The following is a 19,235-nucleotide window of genomic DNA, read 5'->3' on the forward strand; positions in this document are numbered from 1 at the left end:
ATGCTAAAATAGAGCTTTGAAATAAGTGTATCACCTAAATCTGAGAGTGTACCATTGAATTGTGATGGAGCAGTGCCGCCTAGTGCAATTCCTTAGCGACGGGCATGTAGAAACGTACGATTTGTTTTGCTCTTGTGGAATGAGAATGATTTACTTGTACCTGTGTATTGCGAAAAGATTAATTGGTGAGAAAGTTAGGTACAATCAACATCTAGAAAAGTGATGAGTCCCATTTGTTGTTTGCTGAATGGCAGGGGACGCTATAACAATTCACTATGCAAGTGTAACTGTGTTTGCTATGATGAGTTGAAGTTTATGAATTTATGAAAATATAGTGAAAAATTTATGAAACAGTTTTTTAAAAATTATAATTTATTCGTAATTAAGCTGCGGATAGCTTGACCTACAGAAGTTTGCTAGAGGAGTTCGCTTGATTAGAATTTTCTTTGTATTTTGCTATTTTTAATTGTAAATTAGTTTCAATATAGTGTTTAGATTTTGCTTTTAACTGCTAATTAGTCTTTTTTGAAATATTTTTTGCGCTGTTTATTTATGGTATTACGTAATAAGGTATACAATGAACTAAAATGAAATTTATGTATTAGTGTAGTTCAGTTATATTTTTATTCTAGGGTGTTTTACAAAGAGTGATTGATTGTAGGATATAGGTGAGAAAAACATGTAGATATGGACGTGGTATACTGATTATATATTGTTTTCTTAGTAGGGTCGTGCTATTTTTTAACGATCACCCCTTGAAACTTTTGATTATATAATCACATATGGGATTCAACTTATATCAAAGAATTTTATTATGCTAATTAAGTCGATGAATGTATACGCTAATTGAACATACGACTATGACTAATGACTGTTTAGTGTGTTAAAGTTCACTTATATATCTTTAGGAAGTATAGATAGCCGTGGCCTCACGTGGTGAAATCATCTAATAACGACTCCGTTCAGAAGGCTAGAATAATACGTATATGTACCAGGGGGGAAAGAGAGTGACACACCCAAATAGAATGTTTGAGAGAGAGAGGTTTATTGATGGGTTAACATGTGTGCCTGTGTGTGCATCATGTGTACTGAATAATAGACTGGCCGTCATGAGAACAAAGTGCATGTGTGTATAGGCATGGATGTATGCGTGTGCGTTAAGTACATATAAGAATAGCAATGAGGAAGAAGTGAAAGAGTCTATAATGAGAAGTTAGACGAATGTTCATAGACACAAGAAATGAGAGTACCAGTTCGTAGTCAATTGTACACGGTAGTTGAAATACTTTATCAAGAAGTTGCGGCGATGAAGCAGAGCCGGACCGGTACATGTCGTACGAAGTTGTGGCTGTAATACTGCTGCCTGGGTCAATTGTACAGGAGTTCTCGCAGGTTGCATATTCGCTGTTAACCAAGGTGAAGTAAATTACGAACAATGCTGTGTTGAAACCTGGGCGTTGGGCGTTGTTGCTGGAACTGGCTATATCTTGTGTGCTCAGTGGTTAGAGCTTAAAAGGTCTGGAACCAAAGACCTCAAGACGAGGAGAAGGTGAGTTTCTATAAGGAACATTAGGCTCAAACAGGATTGAGAACAGGCTGTTTCACGTGATCTTATTTAGGGGCTCCGATTGGTTATACGCTGCATATTGGCGTGATAGAGTAAGAGACAAATTGCGCCAATACCAACCATCAGAGTAGTGGATACAACGGGGTCCAAATAGCAGCCAAAAGTTACCTCTTATCTGCTATGTTCGAATGAACGTATGTATAATAAAGGGTGAGGAATTTCACTCGAGTGTACGCTGCAGGTTATATGAAGTGTGTGCGTATAAGAAAGCTTCCAGGGATCTTTTTGGTTTGACGGGCAACACTCGTTTTCTTAACGAAACACTTTCAAACTTGGGATACTGGTAGAATGTGTCATATAAAACATCTTTTTCTCTTAGCCTTCTTAACAAAAATTAGTTCTTAATAAGTTATTTCATGTTAAAGTTGTCGTATTTGTGTAATTTCAACCAATCACTGACGTCTATTGAGGTGAAAACAATTTCTGCCGTAGAATGTAAACAACATATTCTAACGGTGTCATGGGATCTTTTCCCTTGAATAAAATTAGTGCCGTTGTTTGTCAACAACAACTATCGGCGGTAGTTATTTATAACATCGTTCGTGCGTTTGGGTTAAGGTTCGGGTTTTAGAGTTAGGGTTAGGGTTTTAGGGTTAGAGTTGGGGTTAGGGTTATGGTTATGAGTTATAGGGTTTTAGGGTTAGGGTTATGAGTGAGGTTATGGCAAAAATAATCATAACCCTAACCGTAACCCTAAAACTAACTTTAACTCTAAAACCGGAACCCTAACCCTAAAACCCTAAATCTAAAACCAGTACAAACGTACGAACGATGTTATGAATAACAGTACCGCCGATAGTTGTTGTTGACAAACAACGACACTAATTTTATTCTAGGGAAAAGATCCCATAACACCGTTAGAATATGTTGTTTACATTCTACGACAGTAATTGTTTTCACCTCAATAGACGTCAGTGATTGGTTGAAATTACCGAAATACGACAATTTTTTTACATGAAATAACTTCGAATACAAAATTTTTTATCTGATCTATAACACAAAATATACAAGTATACGAAGTTTGAAAGTGTTTCGGTACCAAAAACACTACATAAAACATAAATGAAAAATGTTGCCCGTCAAACCAAAAAGATCCGCTTCCAGTAATGTGCGAATGTATGTTTTGCATGAATGTGTAGTGAAACCACCTCTCACGGTTATTTATTTACAAATGCGAACGTAGCAGGTAACATCTCTCTTTCCCGCCTTGGACCCGGCTGTTGTTCATCACCTGACTGACTATTATTTGCGCGGCAATTGTCTCCAGTCCTTTCGCGCCAGGGTGCAAACCGGCCAATCGTGGCCATCTAATAATGTAACGCGAGAGAGTGTTTTTCTGATACTTTCTGGAGCCTCCTTGTACCTATAAATAGCCTGTTTTAACCCGAGCCACTTTGTCGCAGCTTCAGATCTTCTAAGATCTGGTCGTTGTCCACACGTAACACAGCCAGCCAGTTTCCAGCGACGACATCAACACCATCGTTCAACTGTTTACTACAACTTTCGTCCCCAACGTCGCCAACGTCAACATGACTTTTCCACGTACTCAAGCAACCGCAGCTTCTCAACCCTGTTTGTGTGAATTGCCTCACCACGAATTAACAGCCAGAACTCAACCTGCGAAAGACCATCTGTATCAAGTAGCCCGGCCCGGCATAGAAGCCTCAACTGCACGACAAGTGACTTAGCTCTGCCTCAACGCCTAAACCTCTTATATACAGACTTTCAACTACTGTGTACTTTAACTGAGAACTGATATTTCACATCCTGGTGTCTGGACTTACTTTTAACGTCCTTATTACAGACTCTTTTCGATCCTCTGTATCTCTTGCATTCACATACATATATTTGTATACACACTCTTTGTTTACATGACGGCCAGTCTTATATTGCGTTTTATTATGTCGCATTCACTCACACACAGACATACAGTTTAATGCTCCAATAAACCCTACTGTTATTCATCTTTATCGGTTGAGTCATCTTCTATCTTTACCTTACTGGCATTTCATAGTTTTCTATGTTATAGTATTATAACATATTCATAATTTTTGTGTCGACCGTGCAACGCGTTAATAGGAGTCTGTTTCCATTCGTCACCATTTCCCCTTTGGTTCACACGGTCGTCTACAAATGTAAAGACAAATATCAGAAGGCAATATTCTTTCGCTAATAAACATAACAATTTATTCCTTGATGGTAAATCACACATGTGGTAGTAGAAAACACATCACGAAGTAATTAAGTGTTCAAGTCAACAGGGTGTAGTGTGAGAGATAAGTTAATTTCTCCATTACATCCGAGGTGGTTAGATTCGTTACTTGAGAGCTGCAAACTGTAACTGGTTCAAAATCTCTATGAGCTGCGTAGCTTAGTAGTGAAGCAAGGTAGTAATCCCATAGCAATAAAAATGATGTTTACTAATTGGCGTTAAACCGGCAACGTGTCTTGTCATCTGGACGTTCTATCGGCATCTGACTTTTTGCCTTTCAAAACTGGAGCGCTTCACCGCTAGGTAGAAGCTGTCACACGTAACCTTCCGCAGCCAGCAGTAATTGGATGTTTTGGGCGTAGCACGACTGTGCTATGTCGCCACAACAAAATAGTGCTAATTTGTCCCACTACAAATACCCCCCTGCAGACTGAAAGTCGATGCAAAATAACAAATGTAAAGCAAAATATACCTCTAATGACCAATAAAATAAAAACAACGTTGAAAATTGTAAAAGTATGTGTGTCTGAGCGTTGAAGAATTTTTACAAATAATATACAGGATGTTCACAAAAATATGTACATAGAAAAGATTCTGAAAAATTAAAAGGTAACAAGTGACATACAAAACTAGGCAAATGCAAAGGAAAGTTAACAAACACGCAAATGCATGAAAAAGAAAACAGCCTAAATGTATTAAGCAGGAAAAGAAATACAATACAATAACAGGCACTATGGGCCAGTTCATATATAAATAGTTTTACACAGTTTCTTGGGCCAATGGACGCGACGACCACTGCTGGTTGTCGTGTACGATTTTGTTTGTAATGTGTGCGTTGGTGTAGCATTTGTTTCCTGTTGTGCAGTGTATGAGGAGGAGTGTGAGGCTCTGGTGAGAGAGCGTCTGTATAAGCCCGTTTAAGTCTATGAACCGAGGCTGTTTCTCGAGAACCGTATGTCTATGGTGAAATGTTTATTTGAATAAGAAAGGACACGATAAGATACTGAATAAGGTGGCGTGAGAGGACTTCTCACTGCATCGTTTCTAACAAAGACATGTGTCCATGAGGCAATATCCCTCGGGACCAAAGATGTGACGGCTTGTTGCCGAGTGTTCATAGGTGGTAATTCGGAAATAGGAATGCAGGTGGTTCACATAAATGCCGGATCTTGAGTGGCAAGCATCTGCACTCGCAAATTTAAAGAAGCATCGTACAATAGTTCAGCTGGGGAGTATCCCAGATCCTCCTTGAATGCAGTCCGAATACCGAGTACACAAAAACCAGCGATCAACAGTACAATTTAGTGCCTTGACACACATATCACGGGGAATACTTGATATGACACCTTGTATTCTGTCCTTGAGTTTATCGATGTCTCTAAATTTTTTGCTATACACGCGCTCCTTTACCATGCCCCATAACCAGAAGTCACAGGGTGTCAGATCAAAGGAGTGTACAGGCCATGCCAGTGGTCCACCGCGACCTGTCCAACGATTTGGAAATGTTTGGTCGTGAAAAGTACAAACAGTACGGGCAAAATGAGGCGGTGCACCATCCTGTTGGAAATACCCTGTCTGTATGATTTGTAGGGGTTGCGCAACTCGAGGGGCTTCCGGTGGTGAAGTCTCCTGCGCATGCGCAGAATAGTACTTCCTCAATGGCGGCTATATTTTCGCGCCACTACAAGGTATTTCATCAATGGCAAACTCCTGCAACATTTGTAAGTAGGCATTTGAAGTCATTATTAGAGTGTCAAAGAAATAGGGTCCAATTACGCCAGTAGCGGTCACGGTACACCACACATTTACCTTTGGGGAGGCCCGTTCATACTCTCGAATGATACGTGGATTTTCAGTACCCCAGAAAATGGTGTAATGTCGGTTGACATGACCAACTTGTATGAAAAGTGGCTGCATCACTGAATACCATTTAACTTAAAATGTCCGGTTGGATATTTGTCATTTCAACTAGAATCTGACAGCATTTCACACGAAACTGTTTTTGCTGAGTTGTCAAAGCTTGGACAATTTGTATGTAATATGGTCGCATGCCAAGGTCTTTGGATAGGATTCGGCACACTGTTTTCTGTGGAACCTCTGTTTCCAGACTGCATCGTCTCGTCGATTTAGATGCACTCTAGAGTACGGCCTGCTGCACAACACTAATGTTCAAGGTACTTCTGCCTGATTTGGGCCGGCCCGAATTTCCTTGATAGTCGTCCGCTACTGATCCAGTCGATACAAACTTGTCATGGATACGATAAATTGTTAAACGACTTGGTGGGTCACGATCTGGAAATCGTTCAACAAACTTTCAACGCGCTGTTGTTGGCGAGTCACACACTTCCATCAAGCTTGCAACCACCCTTCTTTGCTCCAATGTGAGTCTGTCAGCCATGGAGAACGTCTATCTGTAACAGAACAGAAAAATGTTAACATAATTTTTACTGACTATGTATATATATATATATATTAAAAGTGGGGAAGGCCAGTTTATGAGATTACTCTGGGTTTGCCGTCATTAAAAGGTTTAGCTTTATGGTGTATTATCAGACCCAAAACCTGAGGTCTTAGTCTAACAGGTTTTGGGGTCTGACGATATGCCATAAAGCTAAACCCTTTATAGACGGGAAACCCAGGGTAATTCCACAAACCGGCCTTCCCTACTTTTTAATATATACTGCTCTACATCTTAGAGTGTGCTTCTTCTTCTTCAGATTTAAGCTTTCTACAAACGATATATATATATATATATATATATATATATATATATATATATATACATATATATATATTTATAATACAAAGAATATGTATGCATGTATACCCACGTATATGTACATACTTACATTTACATGTGATGCGTATATAGATGCATATCAGGGAACAGGACGTGAGAAAAATGAACTACAGACAACAGAACGAACACATAGGAAAACAGATAGCCACTTGGAATTAATCCTTCGTCAGCTGCCTCTATTCTAACTAGACGTTTCGATATATATATATATATATATATATATATATATATATAACGTTTTTCAATTCGTTTTGCAAGATTCCTGATGTGAAATCGTGTGTTGAAACAGATATTGTTGTATTTCGGGATGGTCATTTTATTTATTCGTTTATTTATTTATAATTATTATTATTATTTTGCCAAATAAACACACGCACTAAATATATATAGTACATGTGTTTATTTGCCAAAAAAAAAAAAGAAAAAAATAGACAAAACAAAATAAAATGACGATCCCGAAATACAACAATATATGTATGTATGTATGTATATGTATTATTTATGTATGTATGCATGTGTGTGTATATATATATATATATATATATATATATATATATATATATATAAACAAATAATAAATGAGTATATGCATATATACGTACAGGTAAGTGCATACCTACGTCTACCTGTATATATAGGTGCATATCTGGGTACAGGACATTGCAAACAAAACGTAGACAAGAAAATAATAATAACCAGAGTACAGAAAACACACAAGCCACATAGAGAACATTTTCCTTCATCAGCTACCCGCGTTTTAACACCGGCGTTTCGAAGAGTTGGGCAGGACGCATCGTTAAAACGGCTCTTCCCATGGACCGCAAATTAAATTTGTATACACAAATTAAACCTGTGCCATGGAGGAATGTAGTGGCAGACAAAAAACAAGACAGGAAAACAAACGGAAAAGAAAACAAACGGAAAAGGCTATGCGGCCAGACGTAAAAAATTATGTGTATATGAACGCTGTGGGGCACGAACTTGAAAGTGGGGACGAAGTAAGTTCGCGTGTTTGCTCGGCGATAGCCAAGGAAGAAAAAGGATTAGTGACCGGAAGCATGTGACCATGCAGGGGTAAGGGAGAGAGAGAGAGAGAGTGGTAGAAGGAGAAACAAAGGGAGGAAGTAGAAGAATAGGTGAGCAACGAGAGGAAGAGAGGAATATAGTAGTAACAGAAGGAAGTACGAGGGGGGGGGGGGAAGAGAGAGATATAGTAGTAACAGAAGGAAGAACGAGAGGGGGTAAAGATAGATACGTAGTAGTAACAGAGGAAGAACGAGAGGGGGAAAAAGTGATAGAGAAAGAGATAGAGTCGCGTCAGAAAATATAAAGTTGAAATAACTACTTACAACAGTGATGACGCTGGCGTTCGGTCATGTAAAAACAAATATATATACATATATATATATGTGTGTGTGTGTATATATATATATATATATATATATATATATATATATATATATATATATATATATATATGTGTGTGTGTGTGTGTGTGTACTTGTGTATGTGTGTTAGTGAGAAAGTAAGCTGTGGTTCTCTGATAATAGTTTCCTGAAAAGTTGTTTGGATGTCAGTGTGTCAATATTCCATAGCTTGTTTTGGTGTGTGCTACAATTAAAAGGGTTGTAGTGGCAGCTGTTGTGTTCGCCGCTGTTGACCTTCTTAGATGCAAGGCATCAACCAACTTGGCTTTGCCTGAAGGACACATTTGATCAGTCGGTTAAGGCAGAAAAAACAAACAAAAAGCTAACAACTTTGCATTGCCAGCTTAAATGGAAACACAACAATAAATAAAAGTTGGCAGATATGCCATGGAGATCGAATCATGACTTGACTATCCGACACATTCTTGTGTGAAACATGAACATCTCAATCTCCCATTGTATATCCACCAAAATTGATTTTCGGGTTAAGATAATTAAACCAACATTTTTCCTCGCAACAAGTCCATGTAAAGCCAATTTCATAATTGTAAAAACAGGACTGATTGAATTGATCCCTAGTATTTATCTGATTATTTCAAAAAAAAAAAAAAAAAAAAAAAAAGAAAAGAAAAATGCAACGAGCTGCCAGAATCGTCAGTCTGTCGGATAAAAATGCTTAACAATTTCTCTTGATACAGTTCTATATTTAAGAGATGAGGAATTATTTACATTATTTACATTTGACGGATATTCGTCCTCATATGGTGTAGTGGTTAAGAGCGCGGGCTACTAACCCCAAGGTTCCGAGTTCGATTCACGGCAACGACCTGATTAATAATAGTAATAATAATAATAATAATAATAGTAACATCGATGGGAATGAGAACCCAGGTTCGAAATTTCCCCAAGACACCTGACGAAGGCTGGAGGGTATATCAGCCGAAACGTTGTGTTAACAACAAACAAGATGAGGACGAATATCCGTCAAATGTAAATAATGTAAATTTCTCTTGATTTTACATCCTGAGTTCAAATGTTGCTGAGGTTGATTTTGCTTTTCATTCTTTCGAGGTCGATAAAATAAGTACCAGTCAGCACAGGGGTCGATGTAATCGACAAGCTCACTCCTCTCAATCCCTTGGTCTTGTACTAAAGTTAGAAAGAATTATTTCAAACTAGATGAGATTTAAATTTAGAATAATTAAGTAATTAGAAATATCTTGTCTAGCTTTGTTGTTTACTTGTTTCAATAAAAGCTTTTAAATCTAACATCTTGATTTATTTTGTTTAGTCACCTGACCAACGTTTGTAGAGAAGGAAAATATAAGTGGTGGATATGATCCTTGTGTACAGCTTTCTACATATTTAGTCGAACTCCAATTAAGGAGACATAAAGTCAGTTCCGATGGGATTCGAACTCAATATACTGCAATGCATTTTAGTCTGCAAGCTCCATCGTTTCTGCAAGCTCACCGCCTTCTTTTTATCTATGAAATATTGACTGATTTTTATTCTAAGTATCGATTTCTTTAGCTTTATATCAAACACATTAACAAGCCAGTGGTAGTGTAGGAGAGGTGTAAAATCGATATAATCTATTTCAGTATATTACAGGAACTTATGTTATCGATCTTAAGAAGTCAGTGGTGGCGTAGGAGAGGAGTATAATTGATGAAAATCTATTTTAGGCGACCTTGAAAGGGTTTGAACCTAGTGAACTAGTTACCGTAAATCACCGTCAATCGCTGTCAATCACCGAGTCCTACATTCTGCAACCTTAATTAACATTTCTCAAAGTGGGAGACTAACACTCACAACGAGATGTTTGGACTGTTTAAGATGTTATGAATGAAGGTATTCTTAAAGAAGTGTTGGGTTTATTGTCGTGTCTTTCAAATGGTATAAAAGAAGGTTTGTTGGGTTATTGGATATTGTTAAGGCTGCGTATTGTTCCCATACAAAACCAGGTTAACAGAAAAATTCATGTAATTTCACAACACCGCATAAGCATTTGAACATAATTTATTGTGTTGCATGAGAATGAAAAGATGTTCATGCATTACATTTAATGGAATGCGATAAAGTGAAAATAGCATAATACGACATGCAAGGAAAATGTCTGTTCGAAGTTTAACACTTGGGCTAGTTTTGAAATATTAAGTAAATATACTGGTGCCGTGTCATGTCTTCTTTTTCTTCTCCTATATCCTCGACTGAATATGCAGCCGTTAGAACAGCGATGTATAGAGAGAGTAAATCAAAGCACGACCCAAGGCACTCTAAAATTGGCGTGAGTGGAGAACATGATGCCGACTTGGACGTCTACGATACTGGCGAATTTATTGACTATAAATATAGGCTTTATTCACAGAAAGTTCCAGATGAACTAACAAACTATCATGTGAACAACAACCGTTGAATGAATAAGATCTCGGTTATGTACATTATCAAACTGTGATTGAATTGTGATTTGAAATCCGTATGTGGTAAAACGCGGGTTCGAATCCAATGCTACAGGTATATTCTTTAATGTTTGATGTGTTAACATTCTGGGTAATAGGTGTTATAGTGTATGAGGTAATGACTATAAAGTGTGGAAATCTTACTCTTATATTCCATTCACATGTAGAATTTTGTTGAATGTTGGGAGGGTTTTTATGTCAATAACAAACGCATGCATACAGCAATAATAGCTACAATACAACAACAATAACATCAGCAGCAACAACAACAATAATGGTTTCAAATTTTATAGCCAGCAACGTTAGCGGAGGTAGTTAGTCGTTAACACCGACCCCAGTGCTTCCCTGATACGTTTTATCGAGTCTGAAAGAACGAAAGGCAAAGCCAACCTCAGCGGAATTTGAACACATAGCGTAAAGAACCGGAAGAAATGCTTTTAAGCATTTTGTTCACTGCAAAACGATTCTGGCAGCTTGCTGGTCATAATAATAATCGTTACTAATTTTAGCACAAGGCCAGCAGTTTTAGAAGGTAAGGTGAAGTCAATGACATCGGACCCCATGCTCAACTAGTACTTATTTTATCAACCCTAGTCGATCCTAGGACAGTACTGGGATCTATTTTAAAACGGGGGCGCCAGTATTTTCCTAACGAAACACTTTGAAACTTGGGACACTGGTAGAATGTGTCATATAAAACATCTTTTACTCTTAGTCTTCTTAACAAAAAAAAAAAAAAGAAATTCGCAAGTTATTCCATGTTAAAGTTGTCGTATTTCTGTAATTTCAATCAATCACTGACGTCTATTCAGCTGAATAGAGTTACTGCTGAGCGGTCATAAAAATGTTATTCCCTGTGACATATTTCATCAGGTTTAATCGTAATTTATACGCATATATTGTTTATATAATAAATTACGCTGTGCGTATCTATGTGTGTAACAATTTTAGAGTTCGGATTCTAGAGTTAGGGTTAGGGTTACCAGTCTAGTTAGGGTTAGGGGATTAATACGATATACACCGTTACAGCGCTAACTGTTTTCAACTGAATAGACGTCAGTGATTAGTAGAAATTATCGAAATAAGACAATTTTTTACATGAAATAAATTCGAATACAAAAATATTTTTCTGTTCTATAACACAAAATAGTGTTATGAACGAAGTTTGAAAGTCTTTCCGTACCAAAAACACTACATAAAACATAAATGAAAACTGGCGCCCCCGTTTTAAAATAGATCCCAGTACTGCGAAAGGATGAAAGGCAAAGTCGATCTCAGTGGTTTTTGAACTCAGAAGGTGAAGAATAGGGAGAAATGCTACTAAGCATTTTCTCTGACACGCTGCCGCTTCTGCCAGCAGTAACAAAAGTTATTTTTTTCTCTCCAGTGCAAGTGTTTCTTATTGGCACAATGAATCTCCGACCATACCACAATCTGTTACAGGAATTCACATCAAGAAGCTTTCGAACCAAATGTAAAAACGACAACACGTAGGATGTAAGTAAAAACAGCCAGTGGATAGGAAATGTTTGGGTACCACAGTTCATACCACTGGCTATTCTCATCGTTATGCATCCGTTTATTTATAGCGGCAGTAACAACATTGGAAAATATGCGAGTCGTTAAGTAGTCGCCCAGACTTTTAGGAACAGCAACCGAACCTCCAACGCATGACATCCCACCGTCAAAAAAAAAAAAACCCCCCAAAAAAAACAACCATAAACATAAAAATCAGAAAAAAAAGAAAGACGTATTGGCTATTGCAATCCTTGCTATATTATCTTCGAAAGAAAAGATAGGATGGACACAGTTTAAGTAGTTTTGATTTATCAAGGCTGACTTGAGGCGAAACAACAACGTCAAGAAAAAATAATTTGCAGAGATAAAATGCAGCACACACACTCACTCTCATACACACACGTGCATACACACTTCAAAGAATTGACAGCTTTCTTAGCAACCGAATACATTTGATAGATCCTGGTATATAGGGTTATACATACATACAACACACGCACACACACATATGTATGTATGTATGTATCTCTTCTGTATCCGATTGTTTTTTTTTCTTCTCATGGCTGACCAGTTTTAAGAATGTCAAGCAAAATATCACAAGATACGTATACACGCATGCATGTGTGCTGGCTTTCACATTAATGGTTGCTCAGTCGATATTCACACAACTGAATCAGAATGGCAACCTTTCTTAACTGATCTCAGAATATTTATTTATTTTTGTTTCTTTCTGGATCTTCGTACTTATTCAAGAAAGAAAAAATACAATAAAAGAAAATGTATCTCAACCATTTTTTTAATACCTATGGATCTCTTTGATTCCTATTTTACTCGGATGGATAATCCGAGCCATTTGATGTTTAAAAAATCCTGTTATATTTTTATAATTAAATATTAATAGGAATTGTATACAAATAATTATTAAAATATTTTGTGCGTCGTAGAAGTATAACCAAATTAATGTAGGTAAATTTTAAGCAGTAAAATTTTATATAGACTACCATCCGTATGTACATACATGTTGGCTGCAACTCCATTTCGAGCAATGCCAAAGATTGATTGTTCTCTTAGAGCAACATGGATATGACTTTCCAGCTCTGCATGAAACCTGCACACTTTCGCACAAAAGTTTACCATCCACGTTAACACAAGCCTTCATTCCTTGCCAGCCATATTATGCAACACATTAAAAAAAAATCAAGCGATGCTTGTACTTGATGCTTTTTAAAGTGAGGAAAGGCCTTTTACAGGGCCAAACCCCAGTATCTAAACAAGGGATGCATTTTCCCCCACAGAAGAACTAGTCTACACCATTAAATGCAAACAAAGTCGCTGGTGGTACATCAGACTTTTCCTTCACATTGAAAAGTGGGGTGGCTCTCACTAACAGTTGCTGTATAGCCATTGTCTCAACTGACTTCAACTGCCCTTTGATAAGTTTTGATTTTCGTTCAACGAAAACCACTAATGTAGCCGACGGTCCGACCATGCAGCACCAGTAGCACTAAGAGTGACCTAACATACATACATACATTCGTACACACACACGTGTGTGAATGTGAGGGTGCATAGGTTTCTTTTCATTATACAAGTTTTTTAATTCATGGGAAATAAACTGTTATGTTGTTTATGCTTTTCCTAACAACATTAAGAAAGGTTTGATATCAACTGTGACTCGAAACGGCTTCTCAATATTGGTTTACAAATACTCCATTATATTTAAGCTTAGAACTCTGTGGAAAGTTCCATAGAGCAAAAGGTGGGTGAACTGGATCCATAAGTCATTCTGGATTTCTAATGGATTTGCAGTCTCTTGTTTCCAACGCTGCTGATACTGTAGGGGAAAGGTGTGAAATCACTTTTTATATCTCCTTTTCTATATATCATCTATATTCTTCGTTGGAAGAAACCAAGTAGCAATTTGGAAATTTTATTTCAAATATGAGTTTGACAGCATTATTATATAAAGAGAAATTTAATGCCACAATGTTAAACCGAAGTTTTCTGAACTCTAATTCTAGAAATAAGAGGAAAACGTGGTTCACTTTTTGTTTTCCATTGAATTACATTTCCTAAGTTTACCGACAATTTGTATACGACTTGAAATTACGAAATTACGTACAATTTCCTAAAGCGATTGATAAAATTTTTTATCTCACTTAACTTCAAGTTCACCTGAAATACTTAATCAAAAACACCAATATTTAAGTGAAAAAAAATTAACGTTTGAGAACGGAACTGGAGAAAACTATTTAACACTTTAGTTCTATTTCTGTTGATGTACACTGCCTTTGTTTCGATTCATTTTTTTAAATGATGAAGGATTTAATAAAATACATTTGTAGGTATTAAACTAGTGTTTGGAACCTAAATTAACGTGAAATTTTCGTGGAAGGTTTTCATTTAGACCATTTTAAAACATAAAGCTTGTATCATAGAATCAGAATTCTTTACATTTTAAGATGAATTAACATTTTCTTTATCTGAGGACTAAGTATGTTGTTCATTGTTCTTTTAGTCTTCTTTCAGTCATTGCACAACGAGTTTTTATAATATATATGTAACGGTTGGTTCTTGGGAAGGCTGCAATTCTCTTGTTTGGGGTCACCACTTGAAACGATAAAGGTTAATTAAAGTCGAGGGTCACCAATTGTAACGGTTAAGTTTTTATTTAGTGTAGTTACCAATTGTAACGACTAAGATTGATTAGGTACACAATAATATATGTCGGAGTCAGCAGTTGTAACGATAAAAATTCGTTGTTATAACAGCATGTTGTAGGATGTGAAAGATGAACAATGCATGAAGTTTTAAAGAAATATTTATTTACCGTTACGTTACAATACCTTGCCTCGACGGGAAGGTTATGATAAATCCAAAAGCATCCGAAGTAAAGTTTGTGTCCTCTTCATTGTTTAGTAGTAATTACAGAGAGAGATAGAATGATGTTGTAAGAGAATAGAATTAGAGCTAGTGAGAGTTGTAGGGGGTGGGACGTTGTCTCACAGTTGTTGACAGTAAACTTCATCTCTCCCTCTGACCAAGGTTCTAGCTGGTCAGCCAGACTTCGTTCTCATTGAGTCGTCACCGACGACTTTTGCTTGGGGAGTTCTTGCTTTTATAACTATCCAGAAGGATAGACATATCATTGAGAACAATAGATTTAGTTGGTGTTCATGTTATCTCTATTCTAGCTTTTGGTGAAGTAGAAGAGGTTATAAAGGGTCAAGTAGTGAAGACATTATTTTGGCCTAGCTAAAGGCATCTGGAAAATGTAAAACTGCTGTCAGAGAAAAACCATTGTTCCACTGTGGGGAAAAGTTCTGTTGCAGTGTTAATTTAAATTTGACTATGGTGGATCGAATCCACTTCATGCATACAAGATCCACTACATATAGAAATGAACAATGAAAGATGACTATGGAGGACATAAGCGCGCGCAAACACACACACACGCAAGACGACAAATTTTTCAGGCAGTTTCCGTCTTCGAAATTCTACTCTAAAGACAAAGTAACTGTCGGTTCGAACGTAGAACCACGTGGCTATGAAACGAACTTCTTAAACACGCAATCAAAAATGTAGTCATAGCACACAAGTATTTCTGGTTTGGAGAATCACTTTTGGACCAAACTGTTGTTTTTGACTTTAGCAATTATAATTCCAGTTTTGATGTGATATTGGACTAAAGTTTTCGCCATATCATCGTCATATTTTAAATTAAATTTTATTTTTGTTACTTTTTATTGATCATTTCAGTATTGCACTATCAATGTATAATGTCCAGCGGTGTTTATGGATAAATTTTCACTGTAATTACTGCGTATCAAACATTAAGACAATTAATATAAGGATATTAGCATTTAAAATACCGATTCTATAACTGTCCTCAATCAACCAAACTTCTCACCTTTCTTCGCATGTAAATTCAATTCCATATCAGTCTTTTACTAGTTTTTACTCTCGATTTTTGATGTTCGATATTTCTACCTTGTTAAGTTTTTGCTTTTAATGTCGCCGTCTTTGAACAAAGATCGATTCAAACTTTAGAATTGATTTTGGATAAATCCATCTATCGAACTTATATTCACGTTTTCATCAACAAACTGTATATAATTAATTGCTTTCTTTTTTTTTCTTCAAACATTAAAAACTTTCATTTTTCCTATTTATTACGATCTGACTTCTTCACGTGCATTCTTCGAATAATTTCTTGCTAAACCATTCAGTTGCATGTGATTTATGACTTCGAGACATTTTCTTTTAATTAGCATCACCAGAAAAAGTTTGTCCGTCATCATTACCATAATCATTATTGTTGTTCTTGTGTCATGAGCATTTGTTGTCATTCTACTGTAGTTTATTTTGTTGATCGAAAAATTATATTTCAAAGATATTATTTCCATGCTATGGGTTACGGAATTGTTTAAGGGAGTTGCGAGCAACCGCATATGTTGGTCTATAAATAGACTGGATATACAAGACGACCCCCAAAATTTCCTTTTAAAAATTAGGCTTGAAGCTATACTCGCTGGCAGTGGCTGGGAGGTGTGTGTGACAGACCCCTCTATAACAGTAGGAACATCATTCTTATTATTCTTTTATTTGTTCCAGTCATTTGACTGGGCCATGCTGGAGCACTACCTTAAGTCGAATAAAATTGATCTTAGTCGAACAAATTGACCCCAGAACTTTTTTTTTGTAAGCCTAGTTCTTACTATATCGGTCTCTGTTGCTAAACCGCTAAGTTACGGTGACATGACACACCAACATCGGTTGTCAAGCGATGGTGGTGGGACAAACATAGACACAAACACACAAATATATACATCGGCAGGCTTAATAACACCAACACATGCACCACCGGCAACATACGCGGAGGCAGTAACACTACCGACGCAACCACCATCTCGAGTGACACCACCACCAATAGCCCCAGCTCCAGTACCAGCACCATCAGAATCAACACCAGTGGTAGCGCCAGCAGCATCAACAATTACAACCGCAACAACAGCACCGACAGCAGCAGCAATAATAGGCACGTCACCGACTCCACACAGCCAAAGAAATACATTAGTTGCGTGGGAACTTCCTTTAAGAAACGTCCTTCCAACCATAAATCCTCCTTCAGGGTCCTGGAAAGGAGATATGTAAAATCGCTGGCCAGCCATTTCTGGCAACTGAAGGAAGATAGAATTCCATACTCGATATCATGGAATTTCTTCTACCATCCGTGTCTGTACAACAATGGAACGAAATGCTGCAAGCTATGTGTAGCCAAACGCATGGAAATCCTGAAAAACTTGCATGTACCAGGACCATGCTGAACTCCAGAATGGAGATTTCTCTTACCATTTTGGGAACTACATAATAGCGATAATAGCAGTTTAAGTAATAATTATACCACAGCTGGAAATTGATTGCTGATGAGAGCAGGAGATAACCCCCTACCTTTTACCCTCGTAGCTGAAGGAGGACGACACAATTGGAAGCTGATGACCAGCAGCAAAGGGACATAATCCTCATTGTATCTGTCTCGTTTATACCTCCATATCTTAAAGAGGCTATAAGCCAACAGGTCTTAGAGTCTGAAGTTAAACCATAAAAGTACTCTTTATGGCGAGAAACCTAGGGTAACTCTATTAACCAGCCTTCATCAGTAATATATATAGATAGGCTTCTTTCAGTTTCTGTCTACCAAATCCACTCACAAGGCTTTGGCTGGCCTGAGGCTATAGTAGAAGACACTTGTCTAAGGTGCCACTCAGTGGGACTGAACCCAGAACCATGTGGTTGGGAAGCAAGCTTCTTACCACACAGCCTACGCCAAATGTTTTTACCAAAAGCATGTTTTGATATATGCTGAACCAAAACCAAAACTTGTAACCTACTTATAAATTTATTTTACCAGCTGCAACAGAAAATAACATTGGATCAAGTCCCTTTAATTGTATATATAAACAGTGTAGTTCTAAGATGTAAATAAAAAAGTAAAACACATATAAAATCTGCCTGTTTCATTTATTATTGAAAATTATAATGACACCAGCCCACAGAGCTGGCCCCGAAGGACTTGTAACCTTCTGTTATATAAAAATGTATTGTGATAGGCCAGTCATAGAAGGTATTATCTGTTCTAGGACTGTAGGAGCAATGCAAATGTTTTAGGCTGTTCTCCTTTGCCATTGGTGATGCTCTAAACCACAGCATGTTAAGGTTCGGATTTTACACTCAGTGTTTAAGATGACCCTTGGTTTTGAAGTGATATTTCAAAGGTTCAAATTCCGCCCTGTGCATCAACATATTCTACAAGAGTTTGTTTTGTTTCTATGATCCTCACCCAAGAATTAATTAATCAATACCAGGTATATATTAGAGGGTAAATTGTGTTGCTACGCATAAGTCACTAAACTCTATGCTAGTGTCATGACTTTTATATCAAAGCAGACTGTAGTCATTACTGCAATATACTTAAACAAAGTCGAGTTGTTTCATCACTTGATAGTAATGACTTAGGTACCTTCTCGTTACAAGGATGAATGTCTCTTAATCATTTTACAAATGAAAACACAGAGAAGCTTCAGTATAACATAAGCCCTTCCAGTAAAGGAGACAGAAGATTTTGACAATTTCTGATAACTCAATAGAATCTGTAGCTACAGAATTTTTCATGGAAGAATGCTAGAGAATGAATATCTGTTGACTCTTCCAGACCCACAAAATTCAAACCTGTTACTGCAAAGAAACACAATATCAATTTATTAATGCACTTTATGCATACTACAAAGAGTCTCATCAGCCCCTTTATTTACTGCTAGGAAGGTTGATTATGATTACTCTTGGAAGTAAATGTTAAAATTACCAAATGTATGCATTAAACGTGACAAGTGGAAAAAAATATTCTTGAAAAGATTTGAACGGAGGCAGCCTGGAAACTGGGGAAGATAGTAATGGCTAATCCCCTCCCTGCAAAATTACTGCTGTTGACAGGAATTCATCATTTTTCATGTTGATATTGTTGTTGTTAGTGTAATTCCTCAATAAATTATGCTCTGAATCATCAGAAATACTTTTTCCCCTCTCTTTTTCTGTATGGCAGACGTTAGAAGTAGAATTAAAGACAGCAACTAACTGCTTATTATTCCCAACAGCTCCAGCTTCTTGTGGTACAGTTTTACTGAAAATAATT

The 19,235-nt window shown here is 37.1% G+C and overlaps 1 long non-coding RNA gene across 1 annotated transcript; it reads right to left on the reverse strand.

Moving 5' to 3' along the window:
- Positions 1-5,494: 5,494 nt before the first annotated feature.
- Positions 5,495-17,935, reverse strand: LOC149134482 (uncharacterized). The gene is made up of 2 exons (XR_016242929.1): positions 14,877-17,935; positions 5,495-6,250 (listed from the first exon to the last, which is right to left on the reverse strand). It is a non-coding gene; the product is annotated as an uncharacterized LOC149134482 (long non-coding RNA).
- Positions 17,936-19,235: the final 1,300 nt, after the last annotated feature.

Source organism: Octopus bimaculoides, chromosome 8 (assembly GCF_046866305.1).
Source record: "Octopus bimaculoides isolate indiv1 chromosome 8, ASM4686630v1, whole genome shotgun sequence".
Lineage (NCBI taxonomy): Eukaryota > Metazoa > Mollusca > Cephalopoda > Octopoda > Octopodidae > Octopus > Octopus bimaculoides.